The sequence below is a fragment of the Ovis aries genome, chromosome 19 (assembly GCF_016772045.2).
Source record: "Ovis aries strain OAR_USU_Benz2616 breed Rambouillet chromosome 19, ARS-UI_Ramb_v3.0, whole genome shotgun sequence".
In the NCBI taxonomy this organism is placed as follows: domain Eukaryota; kingdom Metazoa; phylum Chordata; class Mammalia; order Artiodactyla; family Bovidae; genus Ovis; species Ovis aries.
In genome coordinates this window covers 19,144,376-19,161,957 of record NC_056072.1, presented here as the reverse complement: position 1 = coordinate 19,161,957, position 17,582 = coordinate 19,144,376, and the positions used below count along the sequence as shown (strand labels likewise).

General features: G+C 40.7%; 1 protein-coding gene and 1 pseudogene across 3 annotated transcripts in view; both read left to right on the top strand.

The window, feature by feature from the left end:
- The window catches only part of GRM7 (glutamate metabotropic receptor 7), a 942,724-nt gene that overhangs the window by 353,361 nt on the left and 571,781 nt on the right, over positions 1-17,582 (top strand). The window lies entirely within an intron of this gene.
- Positions 13,369-17,582, top strand: part of LOC105603613 (small ribosomal subunit protein eS10-like) — a 67,558-nt pseudogene continuing 63,344 nt past the window's right edge.

Sequence of the window (17,582 nt, the reverse complement as noted above, 5' to 3'; positions counted from 1 at the left end):
TTAAATGTTAATCTCAACCAGAACATTCTCACAGAAACACCAGAATAATGTTTAACCACATACCTGGGAACTCTGGCTCAGACAAGTTGATACATGAAATTAACCATCACCCAGAGCATGGTCGGACAAGGTGATGGCACCCCACTCCAGTACTCTTGCCTGGAAAATCCCATGGATGGAGGAGCCTGGTAGGCTGTAGTCCATGGGTCGCGAAGAGTTGGACACGACTGAAGTGACTTAGCAGCAGCAGCAGAGCACGGGGTGGCTCCTCCCTGACTCTCACCTTGGATCAGTTATCTGCTTCAGACACAAGGGCCTTCTTCCAGTTCCTCACAAACACATTTCCTTCTGGGGCCTCCTTACATGCTCTTCCTTTTGTTGAAAATGCTCTTCATCCTACTTGTGGCTTGGAAAGCCCCTCCCTATCCTTCAGTCTCAACATAAATGGCATTTCTTTAGTGGAGATGTTCTTGATCTTATTAAGATCTTCACTTTAAGCCTCATTCTTTTCTCATTACACTTATCATAGTCATAATTACAAGCATTTTCATGTAGCTTTTCACTATAAGATGTAGGTATTTCTTGAAATAAAAGAGGTCTTAGACAGAGGAGCCTGGTTGCTGAGCGACTTCACTTTCACTTTTCACTTTCATACCTTGGAGAAGGAAATGGCAACCCACTCCAGTGTTCTTGCCTGGAGAATTCCAGGGACGGGGGAGCCGGGTGGGTTGCCGCCTGTCAGGTCACACAGAGTCGGACGTGACTGAAGCGACTTAGCAGCAGCAGCAGCAGCAGGCCCTTGCAAAAAAAAAAAAAAAAAAAAAAAGCATATTCTTTAGAACCATGCCCCAGGTGTGTCAGTAGGTTATGAGGTAGAACTAGAGAATCTTGCTTTGTAAAAGGGGCCCAAGTCACTGATGTTTCTACTTAATATACCAACACCTTTTGTTCATTCTCTCAGTCCTGTCCGACTCTTTGTAACCCCGTGGACTGCAGCAGCCAGGCTTCCCTGTCCATCACGATCTCCTGGAGCCTACTCAGACTGATGTCCATGGAGTCAGTGACGCCCTCCTGTCACCTTGTCCTCTCTCATCCCCACTCCCCTCCCGCCTTCAATCTCTCCCAGCATCAGGGTCCTTTCTAATGAGTCGACTCTTTGCATCAGGTGGCCAAAGTATTGGAGCTTCAGCTTCACCATCAGTCCTTCTGACGAACATTCAGGACTGATTTCCTTTAGGATTGGCTGGTTGGATCTCCTTGCAGTCCAAGGGACTCTCAGGAGTATTCTCAGACATCATAGTTCAAAAGCATCAGTCTTAGGTGTTCAGCCTTCTTGATGGTCCAACTCTCACATCAACATATGACTACTGAAAAAAACATAGCTTTGACTCAGTACAGTTCAGTTGGTTAGTCGAGTCCAACTCTTTGCGACCCCATGAACCGCAGCACGGCATGCCTTCCTGTCTATCACCAACTCCTGGAGTCTACCCAAACCAATGTCCACTGAGTCAGTGATGCCATCCAACCATCTCTTCCTCTGTCATCCCCTTCTCCTCCTGCCCTCAATCTTTCCCAGCATTAGGGTCTTTTCAAATGAGTCAGCACTTTGCATGAGGTGGCCAAAGTATTGGCATTTCAGCTTCAACATCAGTCCTTCCTTCCAATGAACACCCAGGACTGGTCTCCTTTAGAATGGACTGGTTGGATCTCCTTGCAGTCCAAGGGACTCTCAAGAGTCTTCTCCAACACCACAGTTCAAAAGCATCAATTCTTCAGCACTCAGCTTTCTTTATAGTCCAAGTCTCACATCCATACATGACTACTGGAAAGACCATAGCCTTGGCTAGATGGATCTTTGTTGGCAAAATAATGTGTCTGCTTTTTAATATGCTGTCTAGGTTGGTGATAACTTTCCTTCCAAGGAGTAAGCATCTTTTAATTCATGACTGCAATCGCCATCTGCAATGATTTTGAAGCCCCCCAAAATAAAGTCAGCCACTGTTTCCCCATCTATTTGCCATGAAGTGATGGGACTGGATGCCATGATCTTAGTTTTCTGAATGTTGAGCTTTAAGCCAAATTATTTACTCTCCTCTTTCACTTTTATCAAGAGGCTTTTTAGCTCCTCTTCACTTTCTGCCATAAGGGTGGTGTCATCTGCATATCTGAGGTTATTGATATTTCTCCCGGCAATCTTGATTCCATCTTGTGCTTCCTCCAGCCCAGCGTTTCTCATGGTGTACTCCGCATATAAGTTAAATAAGCAGGGTGACAATATGCAGCCTTAGCATACTCCTTTTCCTATTTGGAAGCAGTCTGTTTTTGCATGTCCAGTTCTAAATGTTGCTTCCTGACCTGCATGCATGTTTCTCAAGAAGCAGGTCAGGTAGTCTGATATTCCCATCTCCTTAAGAATTTTCCACAGTTTATTGTGGTCCACATAGTCAAATGCTTTGACTAGACAGACCTTTTGGTTGGCAAAGTAATGTCTCTGCTTTTTAATATGCTATCCTTGTTTGTCATAGCTTTTCTTCCTGGAGCAAGCATCTTTTAACTTCATGGCTGCAGTCACCATCTGCAGTGTTTTTGGAGCCCAAGAAAATAAAGTCTGACACTCTTTCTATTGTTACTCCATCTGTTTGCCATGAAGGGATGGGACTGGGTGCCATGATCTTAGTTTTTTGAATGTTGAGTTTTAAGCCACCTTTTCACTATCCTCTTTCACTATCATCCAGAAGCTCTTTAGTTTCTCTTCACTTTCTGGTATAAGGATGGTGTCATCTGCGTATGTGAGGTTATTTGGTATTTCTCTTGGCAATCTTGATTCCAGTTTGTGCTTCATCCAGCCCAGCATTTTGCATGTTGTACTCTGCCTGTAAGTTAAATAAGCTGGGTGACAATATACAGCCTTGATGTGCTCCTTTCTCAATTTTGAACCAGTCCGTTGTTCCATGTTTGGTCCTAACTGTTGCTTCTTGGCCTACATACAGATTTCTCAGGAGACAGGTAAGGTGGTCTGGTATTCCCATCTCTTGAAGAATTTTCCAGTTTGTGTGATCCACGCAGTCAAAGGTTTGGGCATAGTCAATTTTTTATGGAATTCTCTGGCCTTTTCTATGATCCAGTGGATATTGGAAATTTGATCTCTTGTTCCTCTGCCTATTCTAAATCCAGCTTGAACATCTGGAAGTTCTCGGTTCACATACTGCTGAAGCCTGGCTTGGAAAATTTTGTGTATTACTTTGCTAGCACATGGAATGATTGCAGTTGTGCAGTAGTTTGAACATTCTTTGGCATTGCCCTTCTTTAGAATTGCAATGTAAACTGACCTTTTCCAGTCCTGTGGCCATTGCTGTGTTTTCCATATTTGCTGGTGTGTTGAGTACAGTACTTCAACAGCATCATCTTTTAGGATTTGAAATAGATCAACTGGAATTTGATCACCTCCACTAGCTTTGTTTGTAGTGATGCTTGCTAAGGCCCACTTGACTCCACACTCCAAGATGTCTAGCTCTAACTGAGTGATTACACCATCATGATTATCTGGGTCATGAAGACCTTTTTTGTATAGTTCTTCTTTGTATTCTTGCCACCTCTTCTTAATATCCTCTGCTTCTGTTTAGTCCATATCATTTCTGTCTTTTATTGTGCTAATCTTTGAATGAAATGTTCCCTTGATATCTCTAAATTTTTTGGAAGAGATTAGTCTTTCCCATTCTGTTGTTTTCCTCTATTTGTTTGCATTGATCACTGAGTAAGGCTTTCTTATCACTCCTTGCTATTCTTTAGAACTCTGCTTTTAGATGGATATGCTGCTGTTGCTAAGTCACTTCAGTCATGTCCAACTCTGTGCAACCCCATAGACAGCAGCCCACCAGGCTCCCTCGTCCCTGAGATTCTCCGGGCAAGAACACTGGAGTGGGTTGCCATTTCCTTCTCCAATGCATGAAAGTGGAAAGTGAAAGTGAAGTTGCTCAGTCGTGTCTGACTCTTAGTGACCCCATGGACTGCAGTCCACCAGGCTCCTCCATCCATGGGATTTTCCAGGCAAGAGTACTGGAGTGGGTTGCCATTGCCTTCTTCTTAGATGGGTATACTTTTCCTTTTTTCTTTTGCCTTTCACTTCTCTTCTTTTCTCAGCTATTTGCAAGGCCTCCTCAGATAGCCATTTTCCCCTTTTTGTATTTTTTCCCCTTAGGGATGTTTTTTATCACTGCCTTCTGTACAGTATTATTAATCTCTATCCAGTTCTTCAGGCCCTCTGTCTATTATATCTAATCCCTTTAATCTATTTGTCACTTCCATTGTATAATTATAAGAGATTTGATTTAGGTCATACCTGAATGGCCTAGTGATTTTCCCTACTTTCTTCAATTTAAATGTGAATTTTGCAATAAGGTGTTCATGATCTGAGGCACAGTCAGCTCCCAGTCTTGTTTTTGCTGACTGTATAGAGCTTCTCCATCCTTGACCACAAAGAATATAATCAATCTGATTTCAGTATTGACCATCTGGTGATGTCCATGTGTAGAGTCATCTCTTGTGTTGTTGGAAGAGGGTGTTTGCTATGACCAGTGTGTTCTGTTGGCGAAACTCTGTTGGCCTTTGCCCTGCTTTAGTTTGTACTCTAAGGCCAAATTTGTGTGTTACTCCAGGTATCTCTTGACTTCCTACTTTTGCATTCCAGTCTCCTATGATGAAAAGGATATATTTTTTTCCTGTTAGTTCTAGAAGGTCTTGTAGGTCTTCATAGAACTGTTCAACTTTAGCTTCTCTGGCATTACTGGTTGGGGCATAGACTTGGATTACTGTGATAGTGAATGGTTTGCTTTGGAAACAAACAGAGATCAATCATTCTGTCATTTTTTTTTTTCCTCATTCTGTCATTTTTGAGAATGCACCCAAGTACCACTTTTGGGACTCTTGTTGACTGTGAGGGCTACTCCATTTCTTCTAAGGGATTCTTGCCCACAGTAGTAAATATAATGGTCATCTGAGTTAAATTCACCCATTCCTGTCCATTTAATTCACTGATTCCTAATATGTCAGTGTTGACTCCTGCCATCTCCTGTTGACCACTTCCAATTTTCATTGATTCATGGACTGAACATTTCAGGTTCCTGTGCAGCGTTGTTCTTTACTGCATCGGACTTAACTTTCACCAACAGACACATCGACAACTGGGCATTGTTTCCACTTTGGCTTAGCCATTTCATTCCTTCTGGAGCTATTTCTCTGCTCTTCCTCAGTAGTATGTTGGACACCTCCCAACCTGGAGAGTTCATCTCTCAGTGTCCTATCTTTTTTCCCTTTCATACTGTTCATGGGTTTTTCAAGACAAGAATATTGAAGTGGTTTGCCATTCCATTCTCTAGTGGACCATGGTTTGTCAGAACTTTCCACTATGACCCATCCGTCTTGGGTGGCCCTACATGGCATGGCTTTTAGTTTCCTTGAGTTAGACAAGATTGTAATCCATGTGATCAGTGTGGTTAGTTTTCTCTGATTGTGGTTTTCATTGTGTATGCTCTTTGAAGGATAAGAGGCTTGTGGAAGCTTCCTGGCAGAAGTGATTGACTGTGGATAAAACTAGGTCTTGCTCTGGTGGGCAGGGCCATGCTTAGTAAGTCTCTAATCTAATTTTCTGCTGATTGGTGGGGCTGTGTTCCCTCCCTGTAGTTTAGCCTGAGGCCAAACAATGGTAGGGGTAATGGTGACCAGTATCTGGGAACTATGTTGTTAGTGTCCATGCATGCTAAGTCACTTCAGTCGTGTCTGACTGTGTGCAACCCCAGGAGTTTCCTTTGTCCATGGGATTCCCCAAGCAAGAATGCTGCTGCTGCTAAGTCACTTCAGCCGTGTCTGACTCTGTGCGACCCCATATATGGCAGCCCACCAGGCTGCCCCGTCCCTGGGATTCTCCAGGCAAGAACACTGGAGTGGGTTGCCATTTCCTTCTCCAATACATGAAAGTGAAAAGTGAAAGTGAAGTTGCTCAGTTGTGTCTGACCCTCAGCGACCCCATGGACTGCAGCCTTCTAGGCTCCTCTGTCCGTGGGATTTTCCAGGCAAGAGTACTGGAGTGGGGTACCATTGCCTTCTCCGATTCATCTCCATAGGCAACTGCTTTTCCCAAAACTCAAGTTTTTGAGTAGTGAGTCAGTATTTGTCCCAAGATATACATCACATCCTTCCAAGTAAGGTAATAAAACAGAATAACACCTTTAAAAGCTCTAATATATTTTTCTGGGTCCTCTAAATAGTCTCCCATACTGGAGTGGATTGCCATACACTTTTCCAGAGGATCTTCCTGACCCAGAGATCGAACTCAGGTCTCACTTCTCCTGCATTGGCAGGCAGGTTCTTTACCACTAGTGCCACCTATCTGAGAAGATGTGTTATTAGAGCAAACTTTAAATCAGGTCACTTACCACCATTGGAGATGGTAGCACATGGAAAGCATACTTTCAAATAATTAAAAACATCTCTCATCGCCACTATTTCTTCATGCTCAAAATAAAAATTTACACCTACCTCAATGATGATTGCTCCTTTCTGGACCCTTAACCGTCTCTTGGTGGCTAAGAGGTAAAGCATCTGCCTCTAATGTGGGAGACCTGGGTTCAATCCCTGGGTCGGGAAGATCCCCTGGAGAAGGAAATGGCACCCCACTCCAGTATTCTTGCCTGGAGAATCCCATGGACGGAGGAGCCTGGTGGGCTACAGTCCATGGGGTCGCAAAGTGTCAGACATGACTGAGTGACTTAACTTTCACTTTCATTTTCCTCCAAAGCTGTAATTACAAGACTTAAGCAGTACTCTTTTTCTTGACGTATTCCTAATATGGAAGAATGAGAGTTTCTTCAAGATAATGTGGTCCCATTCATAGTGACCTCTGTTTAGTATTTTTTTCCCTTGACTTCTGCTCTTTGATTTGTTCCTAATCAGTTTATATTTTTGAAATCTCAGTCAAGTTTTATATTTTCAAAATCCCTACTTGTAATTGAGGTAATACCTCTACCTCAAGAGAAAATACTTTATACCTCAGTCTTTCTTCCAGGTTAGCAAGAAACAACATGAACTTTTCTTGTGTTAAGATTTCTTTACTAATCCGCCTACAGAATATATAGTCACTGCAGTGTTTAAAAACTCAGAATCGAAAGCCCAACCACCTCAGGACCATGGAAATTGGTTTCTCCATTCTAAGATCCAAGGAGGCTAAATGAAAATGAAAATTTGGTGGAAGCTGAAGATTATGGGAGAACCAGTTGAGTATTCTGTTTGTTGTTAAAATGTAAGATTTTAAAAATGGATTGGTATGAGATTGTGGAGGCTAGCCATGGATTTATTTTGAAAGTAGTAGAGAACCAGTAAAGCTGATGATGAGTTTTCTTCTAAGGTGTTGTAGGATCAGCTTTTAAAGACTGTTAATGTAGCTGAGAAAAAAGATACTTGAAGAAAAGAGATGAAGGACAAGTATACCACACACAGCACAAATGAATCTTCTAGATAAGATGCTGAGCAAAAGAAATCACACATAAAGGGGTAATGGTCTATGATTCCATTTACACGAAATTGAAAAGGTAGAGAAGGAGAAAAGGGAACCCTCCTACACTGTTGGTGGGAATGCAAACTAGTGCAACCACTATGGAGAACAGTGTGGAGATTCCTTTAAAAATTGCAAATAGAACTGCCATATGACCCAGCAGTCCCACTGCTGGGCATACACACTGAGGAAACCAGAATTGAAAGAGACACATGTACCCCAATGTTCATCGCAGCACTGTTTATAATAGCCAGGACATGGAAACAACCTAGATGTCCATCAGCAGATGAATGGATAAGAAAGCTGTGGAACATATACACAATGGAGTATTACTCAGCCGTTAAAAAGAATACATTTGAATCAGTTCTGTTGAGATGGATGAAACTGGAGCCGATTATACAGAGTGAAGTAAGCCAGAAAGAAAAACATCAATACAGTATACTAACACATATATATGGAATTTAGAAAGATGGCAATGATGACCGTATATGCAAGACAGCAAAAAAGACACAGATGTGTATAGCGGACTTTTGGACTCAGAGGGAGAGGGAGAGGGTGGAATGATTTGGGAGAATGGCATTCTAACATGTATACTATCATGTAAGAATCGAATCACCAGTCTATGTCTGATGCAGGATACAGCATGCTTGGGGCTGGTGCACGGGGATGACCTAGAGGGATGTTGTGGGGAGGGAGGTGGGAGGGGGGTTCATGTTGGGATAGCATGTACACCCGTGGTAGATTCAGGTCAATGTATGTCGAAACCAACACAGTATTGTAAAGTAAAATAAAGTAAAAATATTTTAAAAAATTAAAAAATAAATAAATAAAATGGAAAAAAAAAAGAAAACTAACTTATGTTGATGTAATTCATTGGTTACTTTTGGAAAGAAGAAATGACTGGAAGGCCTCTGGGGGTACTGAAAACCTTCTAGATCGTGATCCAAAACTCATGTAGTTCTACAATTTAGTTGTGTCTTTTTTATAGTATGTGTATTATAACCGTAAAAGTTTACTTCTCAAAAGAGGAATGGGGTTAGAATGGAGGCAGTGAAATGGAAAAGACAGGAAAAACTCTTTCCTAATGCATCATCTATAAAAAGTGATAATAAGATGTATAAACAGGGTATGGCCATTCCTGTTGTTAAAGTAGATTGTCTCTGTGAGTTTCACTGAGGCAAGTAGTCTCCAAAGATTATTGCTATCATTTCCTCCAAAACTGTGACTAGATAAGGTCTGTGAGCCTCTCTGTGAATCTGGGCTGCCCTTGTTACTTGCTTTGATCCTTGCAGCATAGAGAAAGTGACACTGTGAGAATTCCATGCGTAACCATTAAGAGAGCTGGAACCTTCTACGCTCTTGGGAGATCTGTCCATGGTGCTAGAAAGCAATCCAGTTTACACTGACAAATGCTGAGGCATCACGTGGACAGAGAGAGCTCTGAGAGACCCAATGTGATGTGTGAATGAGGTGTTCATGCATCTTCCAGTTCAGCCGTTATCAGGAAGCAGCTGAGGGAGTGTTGGGAGCTGATGCCACATGGAATAGAGGAGCCACTCAGCCATCCCTTTACTGAATTCCTGACCCACAGGAACAATTGCATGGTTGTTCCTTTAAGTTCCTAAGCCTTGGAGTAGAGTATCACACAGTAATAGATAAATGCAACCATTTTCTTCTAGAATGGCGGCTCTCAATGGAGGATGAGGGGATTTTGTAAACTTCCTACACAGCTCAGAATATCCCCACAACAAAGAACTTCCTAGCTCAAAGTCATTACAGTGTGAAGCTTAAGAAGTCTTGATACAGAGCAATGATTCATCACTTAGGTAGTACCCAGGAATTTTTCTCTAAAGCTATATTTTTTAAAATATTTCTTATATAATTATCTGGTATTAATGTTGTATATAATTTAAAATCATCCCAGAATTTCAGAACCAGAATCTCTAGGGAAGGGACTTGGGAAGTTATATATATATATATATATATATATTTACTTTAATGGAAGTTTAAAAAAAAAATGCCTTAGTCCCTGATTTCTCAGATTTCAATGTGTGTAGAAAAAATCTGGGCATCTTGTTAAATTGTAGAGTCTGATTTCCTTGGACTGAGATGAAGCCCAAATTTCTGATATCTAAAAAGCTCCCAAGTGATGCCCAAGCATTATTTTTGGACCACACTTTGCATAACAAGATCCTGGAGCAGTAGTTCTCAAAATTTTAGCTTTCCTCAAACTTTAGGATCACCTGGAAAGCAGGGACTGCCGGATTTGCCCCTAGAATTTGATTGTGCAGGTTTGAGATGGGGCCCAAGAATTTGTAATTTCGTAAGTTTCTACGTGATGCTAATACCACTGGTCCAGGAATGAAACTTTGAGAACCAATGCACATTATTATTTAGCACATCTAAGTGTGTATAGTTTTACCTAAGTGACTACAGACAGTGAAGTTTCTCAGAACTCTCCCCATGTCATACTGTATATCTTCCTTCAGAAGAAATGAAGTAATTCACATTTTAATAAGGTGCCTCACCTGGAGTGATTCTAGTATTTGTAATAGAGGACCACACTTTAGAGGGATGTTAGAATATCTAGAGTTTGAAGGAGGAACATGGGTATTTTGGGTAAATGCATATAATTTTATAATTGGTTTATTTTGCATCTAGTTCCCATTCTGAACTTATTTTGAAATATCAGAATCTATTAAAACAGTAGAGGACATTTTTATGCTTATCAAAGGTGTCCATGGCTTATATACTAGAACCAGAAGTACTGTCTTAGGAAGGATGTTTTCTCTCTGGGGCAGTCACTCAGTTCTTTGTACCTAGATTCTCTGTAGCAGCTACAAGTGGGATGCTGCTGCCAGTTTAGAGACAAGGCGTTAAGAGTAATGACTGCAATTCAACTTTCTTGCATTTTTGCTGTGAAGACATTATGTCAATCTCTAGCCAGTGCTGTCTAAGATGATACACTAGATAATCCCTTCATATGCACTTATTATCCCCATTGAATAGATGGGGAAATGAAAGCATACCAAGTTTAAGATACTTGCCTAGGAATCTATAGCTAATTATTAATAATATCAATATCAGTAATGATATTAATCTAATAATATCAAAGTTTTTCACCTGGTCTAATGCATAACTAATAGGCTAACTGATAGGTGGATAAGAAATAAGATACAAGCATCTGTTTTTGTTCTTGTCCTCACCTTTCCTAAAATGTTCATATATTCTTCCTACCCTGATATTAGGAGCGAGACTTTTGAGGATGTGCGTTTTTCAGCAGTGCTTTTTAACTTGTTGGCACAGTTAGTTAAGAAAGTTCATAGTCATTTTGTGTCAAGTCAGATATAGTTTTCAGGGTTATCTTGCTCTCCACTCTCTGATTATGTAGGAGGTATATGTTTTCCTGGCCATATGCTATCTTCTTCTACTTAATACCTGCACACAGGTGAAGTTTCAGACAGACTTTTGCTGTTGTCATTTATCAGTTCCATATCCCCAAGTCCAAATGCAACATATTTTAAGACAAAAACACACATGTAAAGTTTATTTTGCTGCTTTTATAAAAAATATAACTTCTGATTCTCAGTGATATCAAAGATACAATCACCATCTTGAACATATCTGAGACCTTTTGAATCAAAAATCTTCATAAAATTGACTTAGAAAATTGTTTTGAAGATTTATGGAACTTTGAGCTTGTACATTAATCTCTGTTTCCACAATCTGGATTTGAGCTGCAATTGTTTAGAAGGCTAGTGGCATTTTAAAAGTGATTCTTACTAATCTTTTTTTTTTTTTTCAAAATGCATTTCTCTTTGAGTCCAGACTTTAAAAAAATTAATATAGTAATACCTTCTAATATATTAGGCATCATATAATATTGTGTACTCACACACAGGAAATGGGTGCCCCTGTGTGCTCTTATTCTTACCACTGTGAATTTTTATACTGGATGTTATATTGATTCCAGGACAAGCAGGGGGACTTGCTTGGATGGATGAAATTGAACTGGGCTGAAAGAAATATGCAGTTGTTAAGGTTCAGGCTTTTTAATTTTAGAGGAAGGCAGGGTATAAGTGTTTGGGTTATGAATGGTGGGAAAGAAGAAAGTTCAGACTCACCCACTATAGGGAATATATTGTTTCAGTTAAAGGAAGAAGTTCAAGTATCTGGGCCTCATGCCAGGAGACAAAGTTGGAGGAGATGGTCGCTCCCAACAGTTCTCTCTTAGGAACAAGGAGATGTGTTCTTCAGTGCCTGGAGCAATAGTTCAGTAAGTTATATTGGCCAATATTGGGTTGTCTGCCAATTATTTAACCAGTCCCCTTAGCCAGGAAAATTTCATGAAATCCATTGGCTTAGCCCTACGTTCCTGAGCCCATAGCTGGCAAAGGGAAAAGGATGCCCTTAGCCTTATTAGGTCTGAAGATCAGAGCAGGTCTCCCTAAAGTGTACAGACTACCTCACAAGGAAGGATGGACACATACATGAAAACATGGAGAAATGGGCTCTGGGAAGACATAACCAGTATCGAGGACTTGGCCAAGTCAGAAGGCTTCTTTGTTGTGTCATACATCATAAACTGACTTCCCCATCACTGGAAGCTCCCTTGCTTTTTAATAGAAATGGAAAAATCCTAGATCTGGTGCTGCATTAATTGTAGAGCACTGTTTCTTATGCCATTTATAAATGAATTCATTAATAACTACTCATATTAAAAATAAGTTTATAAGAGGGAAAATAGATGAAATGTATGTTCTGGGTCAATATGTTGGGGATTTCTGAGGTATTTTTCGTCTGTGAATAACTAATTCAGTGAAAATCAAAAAGGTTTGGCTCTTGCAAAGTAAATAATTAATAATCAGCTTGCTTTCTGGGTGATGTATTTAAATATTATCTTTAAAATTAAGTATAGGAAGGAGAAAGCAGTGTGGAAGGATGTTGATGTATGTTCTGTATATTCAGATTAAATCATGAGAATGTGAAACTAGGGTTTTAGACTCCCAACAGCATTAATTTCCCTGTTTTGTTGTTATTGCATTGCCTCTGTAAGATGGGTGTGTGTGTGTGTGTGTGTGCACGTGCTCACTTATGTCCAACTCTTTGCAGCCCCATGGACTATAGCCCACCAGACTGCTCTGTCCATGGAATTTTCCTGGCAAGAGTACTGTGAGTGGGTTTCCATTTTCTAGTCCATGGGATCTTCTCAACCCAAGGATTGAACCCCCGTCTCTTGCATCTCCTGCATTGGGTTTTTTTTTTTTTTTTTTTTTTTTTACCACGGTGCCACCTGGGAAGCCCAACTGTGTAAAATAGCTGTTCTCAAACACCATGTTCTATCTTTCCGAGTTAACATCAATACTCATACAAAGTGGGGGAATTGGTTGTGGTCTTCAGAAACATATTAAAAATAATAGTGTAATCATTTCAAAGGGACTGATCTGGGACTCTTAGGTTGCAAATGGTACATTCAGTTTATTGTCAGCATTTTCCAGTGCAGTTTATAATTTTGAAATAATAATTTGGGAATGACCTTTAAATAGGGCCATAAAATTGTTCACTTCAACTTCATAGCTAGGTTAACCAGTTAACATACCCTCCTAGTGGTATTAGGGAATGGAGAGTCAGCCCTGAGGGATGCTTCCTAGTTCAGGGACACATAATTCATCAGGTGCCAGACACTAAGTGGGACTGGTAAGCTGTGCTATTTTTATGCAATACTTTTACATCATGTTTCTTTTTTTTTTTTTGTCTTAAATTGCTTCCCAATAACAAGACTCATTGACTTTAATGTTCTCCAAAATGGTAAATCTTTGAGGATGACTTCAGTATTTGAAAATACAACAAAGCCGATCAGGATGGTATGTGGTTCATTACATGAGTATGGTGACCCATTGCAGGGAAGCAGAGAATGTCAAACCAAGGTCTGAGCACAGAGTAATGATTGTGATTTTCATGTAGGGCTAATAAATTGACCATAAGGATGATTTCTGCAAAGGGAAGTAAAATGATAATCTGCTCATTTTCACCGCATTGAAGACTCATTTGAAGGACCCACATTTTTTGTTTGTTTTGTTTATTTAAACATCCTGGTGAAAGTGAGAATGGCTAGAGTTGTGGTATGTGTCTTTAAATCCTTCTTAAATTTCCCCCGGGGACCTTAGTGTATCAGACATCATTGTCTTGGTTCATGAGGCGAATATACACTGAAGTCTTTTGATAGAGAGAGAAGGCCGTGACATAGTCCTCACTGGTGTAACGTGGCTTGTGGGGCTTGGAATGCGCTTGCTTCTATGTTCCGTAGTCTTTTTTGCTTCTATTTTTCTTCTCTTTCTCACTGCCTACTCCTGGCCACTTCTTTGCTCATTAGATCTCTCATTGCAAGGCAGATAGGGAAATCAAAAGGTAATGAAACTTAAATTCGCTAATTTGGCAACTTGTTAGCAGCTCATATAAAATGTTCAGTGGGAAAGACGCTATCATTATTAGCTACAAGGAAGTTTAGGGATAATCTATGGAATGTATTTGTCTGTTACTAATTCATTAATAATTGATCATTAAATTAAGCCAACTTAATTTATTGCGCAACTAAATTACATCATGTGTACTTTCTCTCTGCCCATGGCTAAATTTTTTTCCTGGAAAAGAAATCAAGTTTTATATAGTTAATAAGCCATAGATTTCATAAAACAAGGTTCATGACCTGGCAAAGCCAACCTCTTTTATTCCCTGGCATGTAAAACAAGTGCTAATAATGGTGACGCTGAATCATCTTGGACCAGAAAAAGAAAAATCACCCTGTAGATTCTGAGGTGCAAGACAGGAGAGTCTATATATCTGCTAAACCTTTTCAAGAAAAGAAAAGGGAAAGATAGCATCAGAGAAAATTCATAACTATTGGTAGATTTCAGGGCCCAGCTTGTGATAGTGTGACTGTAATTGGTTTCAAGAACAAGGTGATGTAAAGGAAATTTGAAGCTATTTCAGCCTTCTTTTATCATTTGATGTGCTCTAATGGATGCTTGCTTCCAAACAGCTGGCTTTGTAATAGAATCAGAACCCCCAGGTGCCAGGAAAGGCTTCAGTAGAGGAAGTGCCAGAGAAGATTTTTTTGGTTGAAAATCTGGATGAGATACCTATGTAAACTGAAGTAGTAATTTCAGCTTAGAAATCATTTCCATATGGACTGTTTGCATGGAGAGAGAGTAAAACCGATGAAGAAAGTGAGCATGAACAAATTAAATGTAACGTGAAAGAGAAATAGAAGAAAGTAAGGGAGAACAAAAGGTTATCTAGGGAGCATGCAGAAGACGGAAGAATACATTCATCACTGCATAAATGAGCTCCTGTAACCCCCACTCTCTAACAGCTGTCTCCATTAGAGGTGTGGGAACAGTGGGTCTCAACCTTGGCTTAACTCTGACATTTCCTGGGGAATTTGATAATATACTGATGACTGGGCCCCACTCCTAGAGAGTCTCTGTTCAGCAGTCTAGGGCAGGGCTTGTTTATCTGGAGTTTTTGCAGTGGCCCAGGTGGATTTAATATATAGCTGAGCTGGCCAACTCTTGCTCTGGGAAATGAAGATTACATTTCACGCCGTCTTCTCTGACCGCACTTTCCTTTCCATCCACAGGCTCCCTTTCTATATCTTGTCCATTATCCCCTTTGTGCACATCACCTCAGCCACATCACAGACCCACATAAACTGATAAAATATTCTAACATCCAAACTCAAGAAACAAATTCTTTATAACAGCATCTCCATAAATCGAGGCTTCTACCTCAGGTTGAGACTTCTGTCTCCTTGGCTTCAGCTTTCAACACTAACTATGTAGGATGTTAAACTCTGTAATAGGAAGCAGCAGAATTATAGTGGATATTTCACATTTTTAAGACATTCATAGCATACATTTCAGATTATGTTGCTCTCTTTCCAGATCACACCAGCTTTGCTGTGTCTCTTCAAAAACATGATGAAAATGGCACATTTTATCTTTCAGAAGTCTCTGCAATTTTAACCATGAAAATGGGATTTATTTACTCAAAACCTGTTTCTTTCTTGAAATATCTGAAACACAAAGGCTAAGTGTTCTTAAGTGGGTTGTTTAGATACATTGGACCTTCTATGCTTAGTAAAAGAAAGTGAAAGTGAAGTCACCCAGTCGTGTCTGACTCTTTGCGACCCCATGGACTGTAGCCTACCAGGATCCTCTGTCCATGGGATTTTCCAGGCAAGAATACTGGAGTGGGTTGTCATTTCCTTCTCTAGGAGATCTTCCCAACCCAGGGATTGAACCTGGGCCTCCCACATTGAAGGCAGACGCTTTACTGTCTGAGCCACCAGGGAAGTCCTGTGCTTAGTATAACTGCCTTAAAATGTGGCAAGACAGAGAAAACACTTAGGACAGGGCATCAGTCTTGGAGGGCAGATTATTTAGCCACGATTACTCCTCAGAATTGGAGAGAATTAATACCCCTTCTCCATTTTATCTCTCTCCAGAGATTCAGTTGTCCATGTTATTTATTGGTTCACTCCTTTACTCTTTTTTTCTTTCCTTTCAAATGGCAGTGATACTATAAAACAGCAAAATGCACACAGCCCTGACCTTCCCTGGGCTTCCCATCCTTCTTGGTAGTGACTGTGATGAGGTGCTGAAGAAACGTGAATTCAGAACAGTGGCCTGAAGACCGAGGTAGTCTAGAACTCCAGTCCTCAGGTTGCTGGCTTGTCCTTTCTAGTGTGTGGTCTTGGGAGAGTTACTGAGCTTCTCTCTGGTTCAGTTTTCTCATCTATGAGGTACAGATATATTTATCAAGTTTCCATTAGCACCTTCTGTGTGCCGGGCATGGTGCTAGGTGAGGGAGGCACAGAAGGGCATAGGCAACAGGGAGCCTTTCCCACAGGGCATCTGTTACACAATTCTCACTGTAATGAATAGTAGCCACCATTATTTTATCATCTCAGGACTCTTTTGGGCTCTGTGTGGGATTCAGGACATCAAGAGTGATTACTGTTATATCCTATGACAGTCCTACTAGACAAATTATTTGATTTGATTTTGTTTAACCAAATGGTGACCTCACTCCATACTGCTCTGAAGTGTGTCTTCTCTAATAGCACTCAGGCATCAGGGTTGGAAACAAAGAACAAATATTCAGCATAGTCTTGGATAAATTTCTTTTTTCCAGGAGGATGTGATAGAGAGAAATCAAGTGATTCCAGGATTCTACGTTATCGTGGTGGAATGTACCTTCCGCAAGTTGAGGTATCTTGTCTATACTACTTACTACTGGGTTCCCAGGGGTGAGTGATGTCTGGCAAACACTAGGATGGAAAGAATTGGTTGAAAGAGTAAGGGAATCAAATAAAGGACCTAAGTTGGGCAGATAAAGGAGTAGGACGTGAGGGAAGGGGCTCAACCTCCAGAGTCAGTGTGCTGTAAGTGAGGGAGTTCGAAAGCTGGAGAACATGAAGCTGGTTGTCAGAGGTCTAGGTGTTTTATTTGAAGCTGCAAAAATATCAAAAGCCAACTAGTGACTGCACTGTAGCATGTATAGCCAATGTTTTTATGTACAAGGAAAAAAAAAAGTGTGGTACTAAGGAGCTGCCTCTTGACTGGGTAGTTTAAAGGCAGACAGAAGTCATCTGGGAGTGAGTGTTCAGGACTGAAGAGGCAGAGTATGAACCAGATGTAACGTGTTCGGGGAACATGGAACTGGGAAGGAGGTTAGCCAAGAACCATAATACGGGGCAGGAGATGAGGTGGGGAAACAGAGGAAGGCATAATTGGTTGGGATGAGACTGAAAGGATAATGCTCATTTTAGTGCTTTGCAGGAGGGCAGAGAAACAGTAGTTTAAACTTGGCAGGAGAGACGTGTCATCTCACTTTACAGAACAAGGACGAGAGGAGTGAAGCGATAAGACCCGGAGAGTAAAACCTCTCAGCAAGACGGCCTCACATGTACTAACTCACTCCTATCTTTGTGGAGAGGATCCTTTAGGCATACTAATGAAATGTTTCCTTTCAG